This window comes from Hippocampus zosterae, chromosome 8 (genome assembly GCF_025434085.1).
Source record: "Hippocampus zosterae strain Florida chromosome 8, ASM2543408v3, whole genome shotgun sequence".
In the NCBI taxonomy this organism is placed as follows: Eukaryota; Metazoa; Chordata; class Actinopteri; order Syngnathiformes; family Syngnathidae; genus Hippocampus; species Hippocampus zosterae.
The window spans coordinates 22,506,109-22,519,461 of record NC_067458.1 but is presented as its reverse complement, the minus strand read 5'-3'; the positions used below and the strand labels follow the sequence as shown (position 1 = coordinate 22,519,461).

At 45.8% G+C, this 13,353-nt stretch overlaps 1 protein-coding gene and 2 long non-coding RNA genes across 4 annotated transcripts in view; all 3 read left to right on the top strand.

The window, feature by feature from the left end:
- Positions 1 to 13,353, top strand: part of LOC127605906 (uncharacterized) — a 96,742-nt gene that overhangs the window by 63,799 nt on the left and 19,590 nt on the right. The gene's annotated exons all lie outside the window — the stretch shown is intronic.
- Positions 1 to 13,353, top strand: part of sema6bb (sema domain, transmembrane domain (TM), and cytoplasmic domain, (semaphorin) 6Bb) — a 75,270-nt gene that overhangs the window by 46,010 nt on the left and 15,907 nt on the right. The gene's annotated exons all lie outside the window — the stretch shown is intronic.
- On the top strand, positions 5,229 to 7,010 carry LOC127605908 (uncharacterized). Its single transcript, XR_007963685.1, has 2 exons — positions 5,229 to 6,419; positions 6,792 to 7,010. It is a non-coding gene; the product is annotated as an uncharacterized LOC127605908 (long non-coding RNA).

The following is a 13,353-nucleotide window of genomic DNA, read 5'->3' as shown; positions in this document are numbered from 1 at the left end:
CAGTAAAATTTCGTTGCTCCTGGTCCAACATACCATACATAGCTGGAGCGGTGTGCTTGAACCTAAATTTTGCGATTTAGAGTGGAGAAAAGCACAGCTTTTGAGTCGAGGATAAAGAACAGGATGTCAATCACAGCTTGTCACGTTAACGTTAAAATTCCAAATGTGTCGGAAGTCGGATAAGTTGAGGCATCTCGCCTGCTTGTTTTTTCCTGGCCGGCTGCTGAAAGTTGCGTGCGGCTTTTGTGTGCAAGCGAGGGAATTTGTTATCACATTTACAGTGGCGGTTTGGTCCAATTCTACTCAAATGGCTGCGGTTTTGGAGGCGGGCTCGCGAGGGCCCTGTAAAAGCGACAGTGGCTCCATATTGACATTTGCGGCTGTAGAAAATAGTTTGTGTCTCTGAATACTACAGAATTGCTCATTGTTTTTTATTAGTGGCAGAAACATTATGTGTTACTACTTTGGATTCATTAGCCCGGTAGTCCAGTGGTTAGCACGTCGGCTTCACAGTGCAGAGGTACCGGGTTCGATTCCAGCTCCGGCCTCCCTGTGTGGAGTTTGCATGTTTTCCCGGGCCTGCGTGGGTTTTCTCCGGGTGCTCCGGTTTCCTCCCACATTCCAAAAACATGCATGGCAGGCTGATTGGACGCTCTAAATTGTCCCTAGTTGTGAGTGTGAGTGCGAATGGTTGTTCGTTTCTGTGTGCCCTGGGATTGGCTGGCAACCGATTCGGGGTGTCCCCCGCCTACCGCCCGAAGACAGCTGGATAGGCTCCAGCACCCCCCGCGACACTAGTGAGGATCAAGCGGCTTGGAAGATGAATGAATGAATGAATGAATGAATGAATTTACAGAAAAATGCTGATGGTAGTCCATACCGAGCCATTCCAATCAGGGGGGGAGGGGGTGGGGGGGGACCCGGCAATAATTGACCGGCAGTATAGCACAGACAGCTGGAGATGTGTCGAGATGGTCACAGCTTCTCGGGAATCCACAGTAATATTGGCCGTTCTTTGCAGAGGATAAAGAATATGTACATTTGCCTGCGAACTGAGCATGCTGCTATAAACTGAGTGTGTTTGTCTCACACACTGCAGGCATGGGCCGATATTAAAAAAAATAAAATATATTTTCTTCTTTCTTCTTCTACATACATTCTTGCTGCTGGAGGCTGTAAATTTTCCCAGTGTGGGACGAATAAAGGATATCTTATCTTATCTTATCATATCTTATTACATTCTGACGGCCTCATAACATGAGTGAAAATCCCGTGGTGTCACGCTATTACATTTACAGCTGTCAAATGTCATTTTGAACCCAATCAATTTTACTTCCCGAGAAAATTATGGAACATGTAGAAGTTCTAAATAAATGAATAGGTGCGAACGTTCCTCTTCCGTTTTAATTCCTCTTCGTAAGTCACAATTTCCCATCACTCGCGACAGTCCGGAAAAGCACTTTATTTAACGCGCAAAAATACATTTGAGGGGCGGCCTGGTAGTCCAGTGGTTAGCACGTCGGCTTCACAGTGCAGAGGTACCGGGGTTCGATTCAGCTCCGGCCTCCCTGTGTGGAGTTTGCATGTTCTCCCCGGCCTGCGTGGGTTTTCCCCGGGTGCTCCGGTTTGGGCGGCCCGGGAGCCCAGTGGTTAGCACGTCGGCTTCACAGTGCAGAGGTACCGGGTTCGATTCCAGCTCCGGCCTCCCTGTGTGGAGTTTGCATGTTCTCCCCGGGCCTGCGTGGGTTTTCTCCGGGTGCTCCGGTTTCCTCCCACATTCCAAAAAAATATGCATGGCAGGCTGATTGAACACTCTAAAATTGTCCCTAGGTGTGAGTGTGGGTGCGAATGGTTGTTCGTCTCTGTGTGCCCTGCGATTGGCTGGCAACCGATTCAGGGTGTCCCCCGCCTACTGCCCGGAGACGGCTGGGATGGGCTCCAGCACCCCCCCGCGACTCTAGTGAGGATCAAGCGGTTAGGAAGATGAATGAATGAATGAAAAATACATTCGGGTTTGCAGTGCCCCTTTCGTCTTGCGCCCTCCCTCTTTCCTCCTCCTCCGTGCGTAACTGCTCGCCCCTCCCCCCGCTCAGCTCTCTGAGAAGAGAACCTCGTTGGAGGCAATTAACTCCAAAGAGGCGGCTTCTTAATTCAACCTTCCAATCGTAGCGTTGCCTCGCTTAGAAGTCCCCTTCCGTTTATTAGCGTCGACGGGCAGTTATTGAAGCCCCGGACTTTTTAAAACCACCGTTACCGGCCCACCCCATCTGTCAATTTCTTCCCGCTCAAATATTTTGATAGTTTCGCTTACATTGTCGCCGAGCGCAATTATCGTATGGCTCTTGAAGGATCCGTCAAAATGCTCTCAAGCGGCCGGCAGTGGGGATGGAGTCTGTTTTGCAAACGCTGAATTCGTGAATTTATGGGAAAGCGGTGCTGTCTCTTTAAGAACTTTGAAGGACAACGTTCAGACAGCCATTTGTCCAACTCAAGGTAAAAAAAAATATATATATATAAATGAAAAAATAAAAATGAGGGAATAACGACAGGTCAGGAGCCGCACTAAATTGCGCGTTGACATGATTGCACCTGCCTTGTGTCGTTCGGGGCTTCGGAGCGGCGGAGGGGAGCCCATTGAAATATTTCACAGCTTCTGCCTGCGAGCTGACGTGCTTTGCTTCAAATTGACTTTGGCACTTGAAAGTCCACCGAGGAGCCGCTGATATAAATCACGACTCGTCGAAGTGACACGTTTGCGCTCGTCAACCCCTCCCCAACCCTCCCCCGCCGCAAATCGGTGGTGCATTTTTTAATTTTTTTTTTGCAGCTTCCTGTTTTAGCTCAGATTGTGACAAGCCATAAGACTGACATTGTTTCAGTCTAATTACAACAAACTGTCAACGGCAACATTAGGATTTGATGAATTTAGCCCGCTATCATTTTTCGTTTGTTTTTAGTGAAGAAAATAACACAGAATTTAGAAATAAGAAAAAAAAATCCAATCAAATGGAACTATTGATGTTGTCGTCAGCAACCTGATGGAAATGGACTTTGTTACTAGTTAAATCCTTGTTTTCCAAACTAGAAGAAAATGAAAATGAAAAAAAAATAAAAATAAAAAGCACATCCAAACAGTGTAAAACAGGGTGTCCAAACTTTTTGCCAAGGGGGCCTCTAGTGTCTAAATGCTATTACAGTACTCATTAGTGAATGCTATTACTCATTTAGCCACTAGAGGGAAGCAGTACTCTATAAAACATCACTCACCAGTCTACGAGACCTCAGTCAATGCAACACGTGTTCCATTGCGCCCAACCTGCGGCCAGACGGCACTGATTTTATGACAGGGGCCGAGGGCCGGATGAAATTCGACCGCGGGCCGGATTTGGCCCCCGGGCCGGACTTTGGACATGCCTGGTGTAAAAGAATCTTTCCGTGCAAGAAACAAAACCATGTTTTGCTTTTGCGGCTTTTCACAAAGGGGCAAAAGTCATTTACCGGAGTGCTTTATTTGGCTCTGTAGTCGCCCCCGCGTCTCTTTAATGCCTCGTCGGTACAGTCAGTGCAAGACTGATTTGGGCTCCGCCTTGTCATGAGGGCTCAAAGAGAGAGATGGATATGACCTTGCTTCCAGAACCGACCCCTCCCTCCCCCGGGCCACGTAGAAGAAGCATCGGCTGCAAAGGAGAATCGATTTTCATCTCGTCCCCCTGGCTTGTGTCACTTAAATTGATATCAAGGGGTGATTCCTCTCGGGGAGGGAAAAGGAGGAGGAAGGCCGGGGGGGTGCGGCGGGGGGGTGGGGTCGTTAGTAAATCACATCACCAAGTAAGCGAGGGAAAGGGCCGAGAGATCACAAGACGAGAGCCAACTTTGAGGATGGGATGGGTGGAAAGGCTTCGGCACATCAGAGGCGAGGAGTCGTGAGGGTGTGGGGGGGGGGGGGGTGGATGGAAAAAAAAAGTAGTGGATCAAACAGGAAACTGAGGAGCGAGACCCGCTCGGCCGCCCAAGTCCGTCCTGACCTCGTATCGCCTTATCATATATCATCATCTCATCTGCTGCCCCCTCGTGCCCCCCCCCACACTTCTCCATCTGACAGAAATGTCAAGTAATCCAACATGGCCGTTCTCCTCACTTTGCAAAAATAAATAAATAAATAAAAGTCAAAGGGCCAATTTCATTTCAGGAGGGGGGCAAGCAGGCAGGGTGCGTTTTATTACCTTGTGGAGCTTCGGGGCTTTTCTCCGTGTTTATTAAATAAAGATTGCATACACACACACACACACACACGCACACACACACACTTTAAATGTGAGTATGAGTATGAGTATGCTCCTGCGTTCTACGGAATCCTTTTGATCAAAGCGGCGCGAGAGCTCAGAGTTGGAGGCTGGGGAGGTGGGGGGGGGGGGGGGGGAGTGGGCGCATTTGGTAGAAACAGATGACGGCGGCAAAATATCGACTGGATGCAGGTTTGTGTGTGTGTACGCGTGCACGTGCGATCCTCATCGCAGACTAGCTTAATAATCGGGCTGAATTTACACAGCTGTTGCCGGCATTTTCCTGTTCACTTTCTGCACCTGGAAAAGTAGAACCCCCCCCGCACCCCCGCACAAACACACACACACACAAATTAACAGCTTATTGATGTGAACGCGTGCTCAAAACACCCGCAGAATAATTGTCAATCAAAGCTCCCGCTTCACCTCCCTCCTGAAAATGTTTTTTTACGATGTCTCGGAGAGCCTACGTACCTAAAACTGCATGACAGGTGACCCTTTTATTCTCTCTCCTCTTTATTTTCGGTGCAATTCCACTGTCGACCACTAGATGACAACGCGCCATTTAGGCTGACGCATTGTAACTTTGAAAGAAGAGGAATTAATGAATGCAGTACTTTCAGCTCAGACTCATTTCGGCTGAAGATTATTCATTGTGATTCGCTGACATCCTGCTTTTTACGCCTACATGAAAAGCAACGCGTTCATTTAAGAATGTACTATACATCTTTGCGCATGATTAGCGATGTATATTGAGAGATGTTAACTTTCTGACCGGATTTAAAGAGCTTTAGAAAAATAATGATAATAATTAGTGCTGGAAAGGCTCTAAAAACCTGCCAAACGGGAATGTAAAAACCGCACTGGTTCATATCGGTAGGGGCCCCGGGTTGCGCGTCTCGAATTTTCTATCGTGCGCATATTTTGTTGGGCGAATCTGACTGGTAGATTTTGTTGGGGGTTTTTTTCCCTGAAGCCTTTCCTGGATTGGAAGGGGCGTGGCCAAAGATTTTTTCAGGGGCGTGGCTAGGGTGACACAAGTCATTGTTTATTGTACCATCTCCAGTGAGTTTCATGAACTAAAATGCACACAGAAGCAAATTTTCTCCTCGTTGCGAGGCGGCCAGAGAGTGACCTGGGGTGACTCTGATCCAAGGATGACCCTGGTCACTCTCTGGCCACCACTTAAAGTCCACCGCTGTGGACGAGGGCGTAGCCGCATTTCATCGATTTGACTTTGTGGGGGGATTACTGTCAGAAAAATGGTGTCAAATGAAAACTTCCCTGGCAGCCTCACTCAAATGGGAACAGGCTTTTCTTTGTCAAGCCAGACTGTGATCCAGCTTTTGTATTGGATCTCATTAAATTGCAACGGTTGTCTCGATGTGAGACCACCCCCCCCCACCCCCCCTCCCTGTTTGTGTTGTCGAATGCGTTTGTGCAAGCGCGCCCTCCATTAGCAGCCGCTCCCGGCAGCAAGACGGGCCTGCCAGTCAGCCAAACTCAGGGCAAAATTGACTTTAATGATGTTGGAGCTGAACCGCAATTCTGCCAACTGACTTCCCGGTTACTTTTTTTTTTTTCTTCTGTGTTTGTCTGAAACGTGCATGCAAGCGACAGTGTTTTTGTAATCGAAAACCGCCAATGCAAACATGTTAACGACTCCAATTTGATTCAGGCGTGGACAGACGCTACAAGATGTCACATCCACTTACGGCGGGTTGTCACCCGCGTGACGTGACGTGACCCTTGCCCGGACCTGATTTAAAAAATAAATAAAATAAAAAATTCTCATCATCGTCATTCCAGTTCATGGCCCGAGCTGACAGTCTTGAACGTGGCAAATGCAGCCCTCACTTTTAACCCGCTGCGACCCAGGGCGAAAGCGGATTTAGAGTGAAACTGCAAGTAATTAATGCCCTCCCCAAAATAGCTTCCACAAGCTAGCAACAAAGCACTTTTGAGACGAGTCTATGGCCTCACTCAATGAAGCTCCTCTTCTTAATTCAACATAGTTCCTTGTCACAAAAAATGCCACAAGATATCGCCAAAGCATTTCTTTTGTTAGTTTTGTCATGAGCATATAACAGCGAATAGGTGATTTTTTTTTTAATTTGAGCAAATATTGGAGGATAAGTTCATTCATTCATCTTCCGAGCCGCTTGATCCTCACTAGGGTCGCGGGGGGTGCTGGAGCCTATCCCAGCTGTCTTCGGCAGCAGGCGGGGGGACACCCTGGATCAGTTGCCAGCCAATCACAGGGCACACCAGAGACGAACAACCATCCACGCTCACACTCACACCTAGGGACAATTTAGAGTGTTCAATCAGCCTGCCATGGATGTTTTTTTGGAATGTGGGAGGAAACCGGAGCACCCGGAGAAAACCCACGCAGGAGAACATGCAAACTCCACACAGGGAGGCCGGAGCTGGAATCGAACCCGGTACCTCTGCACTGTGAAGCTGACGTGCTAACCACTGGACTACCGGGCCATATTGTAGGATAAGTTTTCCCCCAGAAATCTGCGAATAGGTGAATTTCACAATGACAAAAAATCCACTAAGTAAGGGTTCACGGCATTATTTTATTTGTCACTCGTCAATTAATTACGCAATGAAAATGTGACGCCAAAGCAAGAATAATGGAAAGTACATTTTTTTGTTGTGTTAAAGGACAAGGACACATGGCCTCACTAACGTCAATAAATGGACCTATTACTCATAAAATTTTAAAAATTGTTTTTAAAAGTGGCCCTTTAAGATTTGGATTTGACTAACCTTGCTTTCACTGGTGAGCAAAATGCGTACGGGTGCACGCGCTGAAGCTCCACCCCCCCCCCCCCCCCGATCCCCCCTCAAAAAGCGCTCGCGTGTCACGACATACCCTTTTAGCCGTCGAGCTGCGGCTGCAAAAGGAAGCAATTAAAGCGCCGCGAAAAATATTTCCTCGAGGAACAGAGCGCTCTATTGACCGGTGCAGCAGCGGGGGGCAATCACTCGGTAATTGAGGTCCGCCAACGCGTTTGACGGAGATTCCTTTGTTTGCGGCGCGCCGTTCACGTTCACGGCTGACTGTTTTTCTTGCCGGCTGTTGAAAGTTGCGTGCGGCTTTTTGCGTGCAGGAGAGGGAATTTGTTATCGCATTTACAGTGGCGGTTTGGTCCAATTCTACTCGAATGGCTGCGGTTTTGGAGGCGGGCTCGCGAGGGGCCTGTAAAAGCGACAGTGGCTCCATATTGACATTTGCGGCTGGTAGAAAATAGTTGTGTCTCCGAATACTACAGAATTGCTCATTCTTTTTTTTTTTTTTTTTTTTTTAAATGTCAGAAACATTATGTGTTACTACTTTGGATTCATTATTTACAGAAAAATGCAGATGATAGTGCATACCGAGCCATTCCAATCGGGGGGAAAAAAACGGCAATAATTGACCGGCAGTATAGCACAGACAGCTGGAGATGTGTCGAGATGGTCACAGCTTTTCGGGAATCCACAGTAATAGTGGCCGTTCTTTGCAGAGGATAAGGAATATGTACATTTGGGTATCGCTATACTATCTGTCTGCATGTGTTGCCCCACTTTTTGTGTTCAAGTGTCTTAGAAGGCTGCGATGGCACTTCAATCCCACTTCACGGCACAGATGTGCTTATGCCAAATGCGGCGACGCATTCGTCGCATGGAAAGCGAAGAGAGAAGACGTTTTGATTGAAGTCGTGCTGTTAAAAGTACTCTCAAAGCGGCGCAGGCCTCCCTGGTTCAGATCCACCAGCCTGCGCTGGTCTCCCGTTTTTGGTCCACAGCAATAATAAATGAACCAGATGAAATCTGCCTAGCAACATATCAGTACTCCAATGCATAATAACAAAAATTAACGAAAGTTTTCATCAATCTTTTTTACCAGAGTTGTACCCTGCTATCCCCTCAGTTTGTGACTACAAAGATTTTTGTGCTTGTGTGCATTTGTAACGATCTTTATTTATTTTTTTCAAGATAGGAGGAGTAACATAAATTTTTAAGGCGTCTTCGATCTGCCTTTTTACTCTCCGGCTTCCCCGCAGGGGGCGCCCTCCGCATGAAGCACTTGCTCTACTTTCGCAGGACACATCAATAAACTTGTCCACTTTGTCTGTGTTTCAAATCAAAATCCTCCCGTGTATCTTTCCGGCTCCTCTCTCTGAGTTTCTGACTTGTAAATTTGCAATCCACCCGTGGACCCCTCCACCCCCCGCATCGATCCAGTTGCTCTCTAAAGTCTGGCTGCCGCGATTATGACCGATCATTCTGTCATGGAGGCGGGGGCGTTTTCAAGGGGGATTTCAAAACTGTCCGGAGGGAAAAAAAACTAAAAGAGAAAATTAAAACTAAACAAACAACTAAAATAGCGTTGTTGTTTTTTAAAACAAAATTAAATTAAAAATGGAAAATCCTAAAAAAAAAAAAAAAAACTAAAACAAATGCCAAAACTAACAAAAACATGTCATTGATCAAACGGGACATGACTGAAGCATTACGGATGAGTCATCTATTTTCTATTTTACATAATTTATTAATGTCGGACAGGCGGCTATTAATACATTTTTGATCCATAAGTCCTAATTCGATATGTGCGATTATTTGGAGGATATTCTTTGCCCGGGAACGTCCTGAGTGTGCAAAAGGAGCACTTTTGGTTAAGGGTGGTCTGTGATTTAACACAACAGGTGCTGCTGCTGCAGCTGTTGAACAAATGGGAGCCGAGGGTGGTCTCAATCAGGCCCTCGGAGGATGTCCGACGCTGACATTGTAATCATTCCGCTGGACTTTGCGTTATGTCTTCCTGGAACCCAACGAATGCCGGAATGGCGGAGGTGTTAACGTAAAAACCGGCTGGTGGTCTTACATCATGCCCGTGATGTGATCTACGGACGTGGCCTGTTTGAGAGATTAAACCGATTGATTTGGCGAGTGAGAGATGAACCCTCCGGGCGGATTGTTTGGAATGAGCGAGCGGGCCGCTCTTTAGTTTATAACCTTTTTCAACATGGCTTTTATTTTTTTCCCCATAAATGAGAATATGAATTATACTCACGGTATAGTCACCCACCCGGATTTTACTTGAAGCCATGATGTAAGAGCACCTCGCCGGCTAATTATTGCAGTGATTGATGTGTCTCAACAGGCGCTTTGTGTTCATGAAAGATTTTACTGACAGAAAGCTTGCAATAGAAACCCAAAATATTGACTTGTTAGGGGAGTAAAGCTGATTGTTAAAACGACGACAATTTGGGTTACGTGGCAGAAAAGAAATCGGCGGTTAAACTGGCGGCTTGATTCGTACAAATATGAGCATTTCCACCACGCTTTATCACGGGGACGCACCGGCTGCTCAGCCTAAAAAAAAAAAAAAAATCAGATATCAATGTGACTTGCAACTGGGGGCGAGGAAAAAAATAAATACATCAATTTGTTAAGGGAGCAGAAAGATTGGAATCCGGGCCAATGGAAACGTGTCATGTTGTCATGAGACTGAATTGACCCCGGTCCAGAGTGAGAGACACATTGGCGGGTCAGGCAGACGATTCGGTCAGCTGACTCGTGGAATATCCAAACGCATCAGTGGCGACGCAATGATCATTTCAGCAGCGAGCCACCAGTTGCCGAGAGCAGCACATGGTGTGAAATGTTGCTTCATGCTTGCAAGAAGGCAACAGCAGCACCACCTGGTGGACAAATCAAAAACAAAAAAATTGAAATCCACCCGAAACGTGCGTGGTGATACAAACGAATGAGAAATGTTTGTCGTGAAGGAAATAGCACTCTATAATATGCTATTGTAATTTACAAAGATGGATAATGATGGCATAATTAAATACAATGTCAAGATTTGATTCATTCATAGCGGTTGCTTATGGTGTTTGTGATTTGGCCACAAGGGGGTAGTATAACGGAGTCATTCAGACATAAATGAAGAAGAGTTTCACAACCTACCGAAGTGACTCAGCAGGCTGAATGCAATATTAGTCGTTTTGTGGAGGATAAAGAATATATGACTGCCAAAAAGTTGCAAGCGGGGTCACTCACATCTCAAGCTCCACTGTAGTGAAAAATGAAATCTTAAACTGTGAGATTAAGTGTGGGATTTTTTTTTAAAGGCAATTTCCGTGATTTCCATCGTGGCACTTTTTGCGGTGACGTTTACATTGGCCATTTTCAGCTCAATGAAGAGAACATAGACGGCAATTCTAACATTCTTGAAAAAGAATATCCTCTGGGAAATTTGACTGATCTTTATTCAACACAGCCCAAACGTCTTAAGAAAAAAAATCAAACAGCATAAAAAGTCCCTTTGCAGTGACTTGGAGATAATGCGCCAAAAAAGCATGACGCGGCGTGAGATCCACCAAGCAGGACGGCAAATAGGAGAACAATGACAGGTTTTATTGGAAAAATGGAACTCCAGAAGTTAAGCATGGAGAGTCTCTGGCATGTGCTTGCATCGTCTTGATACAATGCTCCAATCCTGGCATCCATACAAAAAATATTGTCCAAAAAGTTGATGTCACTCTGCAAATCCAAACGAAAGCCGCTCCAGTGAAATATTAGCCAGAGAGTGCGTGGGACTTCCTTTTCGTTGGCTCTTCTTTGTTTGGACTGGATGCAGCACGTCATTATCTGCTTTTCACTCCAGGTCGACCGACTGGGATTTGGAGACGAAACAAAGTCTCCAGTCATAATGGGATCCGTAAAATATAAATTGAGCGCATTTTTGACTGCTCCACGAGTGTATAAAGCATTCATGGGGAGCCAAACAAAGCTTCTCATACGTGCTGGCAGCGGAGGGAGGGTGGGGGGGGGGGTGGATTTCTGACTCAAAAACACCCCCGCTGATGATTTTAAACACACAGCTTTTCCCCAATGCAAATTTCAACTCGTTCACCCCTCGAGATGAGACTTTTGCATGAGCATGTGTGCACATAAGAACATAAAAATGCAAATATATGAAAACAGATCTCAAAATGAGTTGGAAAAAACTGACAACAACAAAAATGTGCTTTTTTTTTTTTTACTGGATGGGGACCATATATTTGATGAAGTATGAAGCAAGGGTAGAAGAGTTTGGGAATTTTCATTGTAGTTAGTATTAGTTAGTTAGTTTCAATTTATTTTTTGTTGTTGTTGTTTTTATTGAATTTTCAGAGTGGGTTTGTCAGTTTTCATTAGTTTACATTTTTGGGAGAAATGCTTTTTTTAGTTTTAGTTTTAGTTTTAGTTTTAGTGTTGTTTTTTTTTCATATCTGGTATATTTATCAAAGGCAAGATTTTTTTTAAAAAGGACAATCAATGTGGTGTAAAATGTAATTTTCAAACCACTATTTGAACTTCCTTCGTCTGTATGAACAAACAGCAATCCCAATATAAATACCGCACATCTAAGATGAACTACGAAAGCTCATTTATGATGTTTAATTGACAAAGATGAAAACAAAGGACATTTTCACTTTCATTATTAGACGTTTTATTGAGTTATTATGAACGCACGAGTTTGCTTTTCATTTTTATGTTATTTTGTGATGGGAGAAAAATATGCTTTCAATTTTGAGTTTTTTGTTTTTTTTTATTTTATTTCCGTTGTTGTGAACTATAATAACGTTGTGTTCTTATCTCAAGCTTGTGATTGCAAGTCAAAGCAGAAAAAAAAAAAACTCGGGTGGTTGAGTCACTCGTATCTCCAGGTAGTAGTCCTGAAACTTTTCTGACGGTTAGCTAATGAGTAAGTTTGAGAAGCGAAATAAGCCTCGGCGGCATGAGAGTTGGAATTGATCAGCGTTTTTGTTGGTGGTGATTTTGATGGACTTTTAATTGCAATCCCGGTTGGTGCGCAAAAGAGTTTTCTGGGTTCAGTCGTTCTGGTCAGCAAAAATCCCGCCGACCCCCGTTGGAGCTCAGGTTGTTTTTATCTCCCGGAGTGATTCGGTTCTCCTCCTCACTTGAAAAGGCTGTCGAGGAGCAGCCGTAAAGATTTTACAGCCATCCTGAGGGTAAACACGCTTTACGAGGCCCAACAAAAAAAACAAGTTTCAGCCCAAGTAAGGAGAATTACCGCATACTAACTTTTTTTTTTTTACCTTCCCTGAGATGATTCGATATATGCTGCTTAGCCTTTGACTGTCAGAGAGGATTACATCCCCCCCCCCCTCCAAAAAAAACGGATCGTGAAGCTTGCTAGCTTGGTGTCAGCCATAGGCTTGACTGGCCCATTTTTGGTTGCTGAAGCATACCCCCCCCAAAAAATTTGAGCGTTCTTTAGAATTTTGTTGTACCTTTATCACATTAGCATGCAGCGATGCTAACGTGTGGGGATGAAAGCCCGCTCAGATCAGTCGCTGACACATCCGAACCCATCAAGCCGAGAAGTGCGGGCGCGCCGGCGACATGGGCGCCTCCTCCACCTCGGGAGGCTTCCGAGAGCCTCCTTTGGTGTGTTTTTATGTCCACGTGCATCTCTTGGTACTTGAAACACGAACTCTCCACCGTGGGTAAAAGTTTCTCTTTTTCAAGCTGCCATAATGAACGCTATCTTTATTGATTTTATTTTTTTAACTGTATTGAGACACAAACAGTTCCCAAAGCTTCACACTGAAATTTCAAATGCAGGCATTTATGGTCACAGAGGAGAATTTTTCAGCGAATAGCTTGATGTATCCATGCATCCATCCATCCATCCATCATCTACCGCCTATCCGGGGCCGGGTCGCGGGGGCAACAGCTTTAGCAGGGAAGCCCAGACTTCCCTCTCCCTAGCTACTTCTTCCAGCTCTCCCCGGGGGATCCCGAGACGTTCCCAGGCCAGCTGGGTGACATAGTCTCTCCAGCGTGTCCTGGGTCTTCCTCGGGGTCTCCTCCCGGTGGGACATGACCGGAACACCTCACCGGGGAGGCGCTCAGGAGGCATCCGAATCAGATGCCCAAGCCACCTCATCTGGCCCCTCTCGATGTTGAGGAGAAGCGGCTCGACTCTGAGCCCCTCCCGGATGACCGAGCTTCTCACCTTATCTCTAAGGGAGAGCCCGGACACCCTGCGGAGAAAACT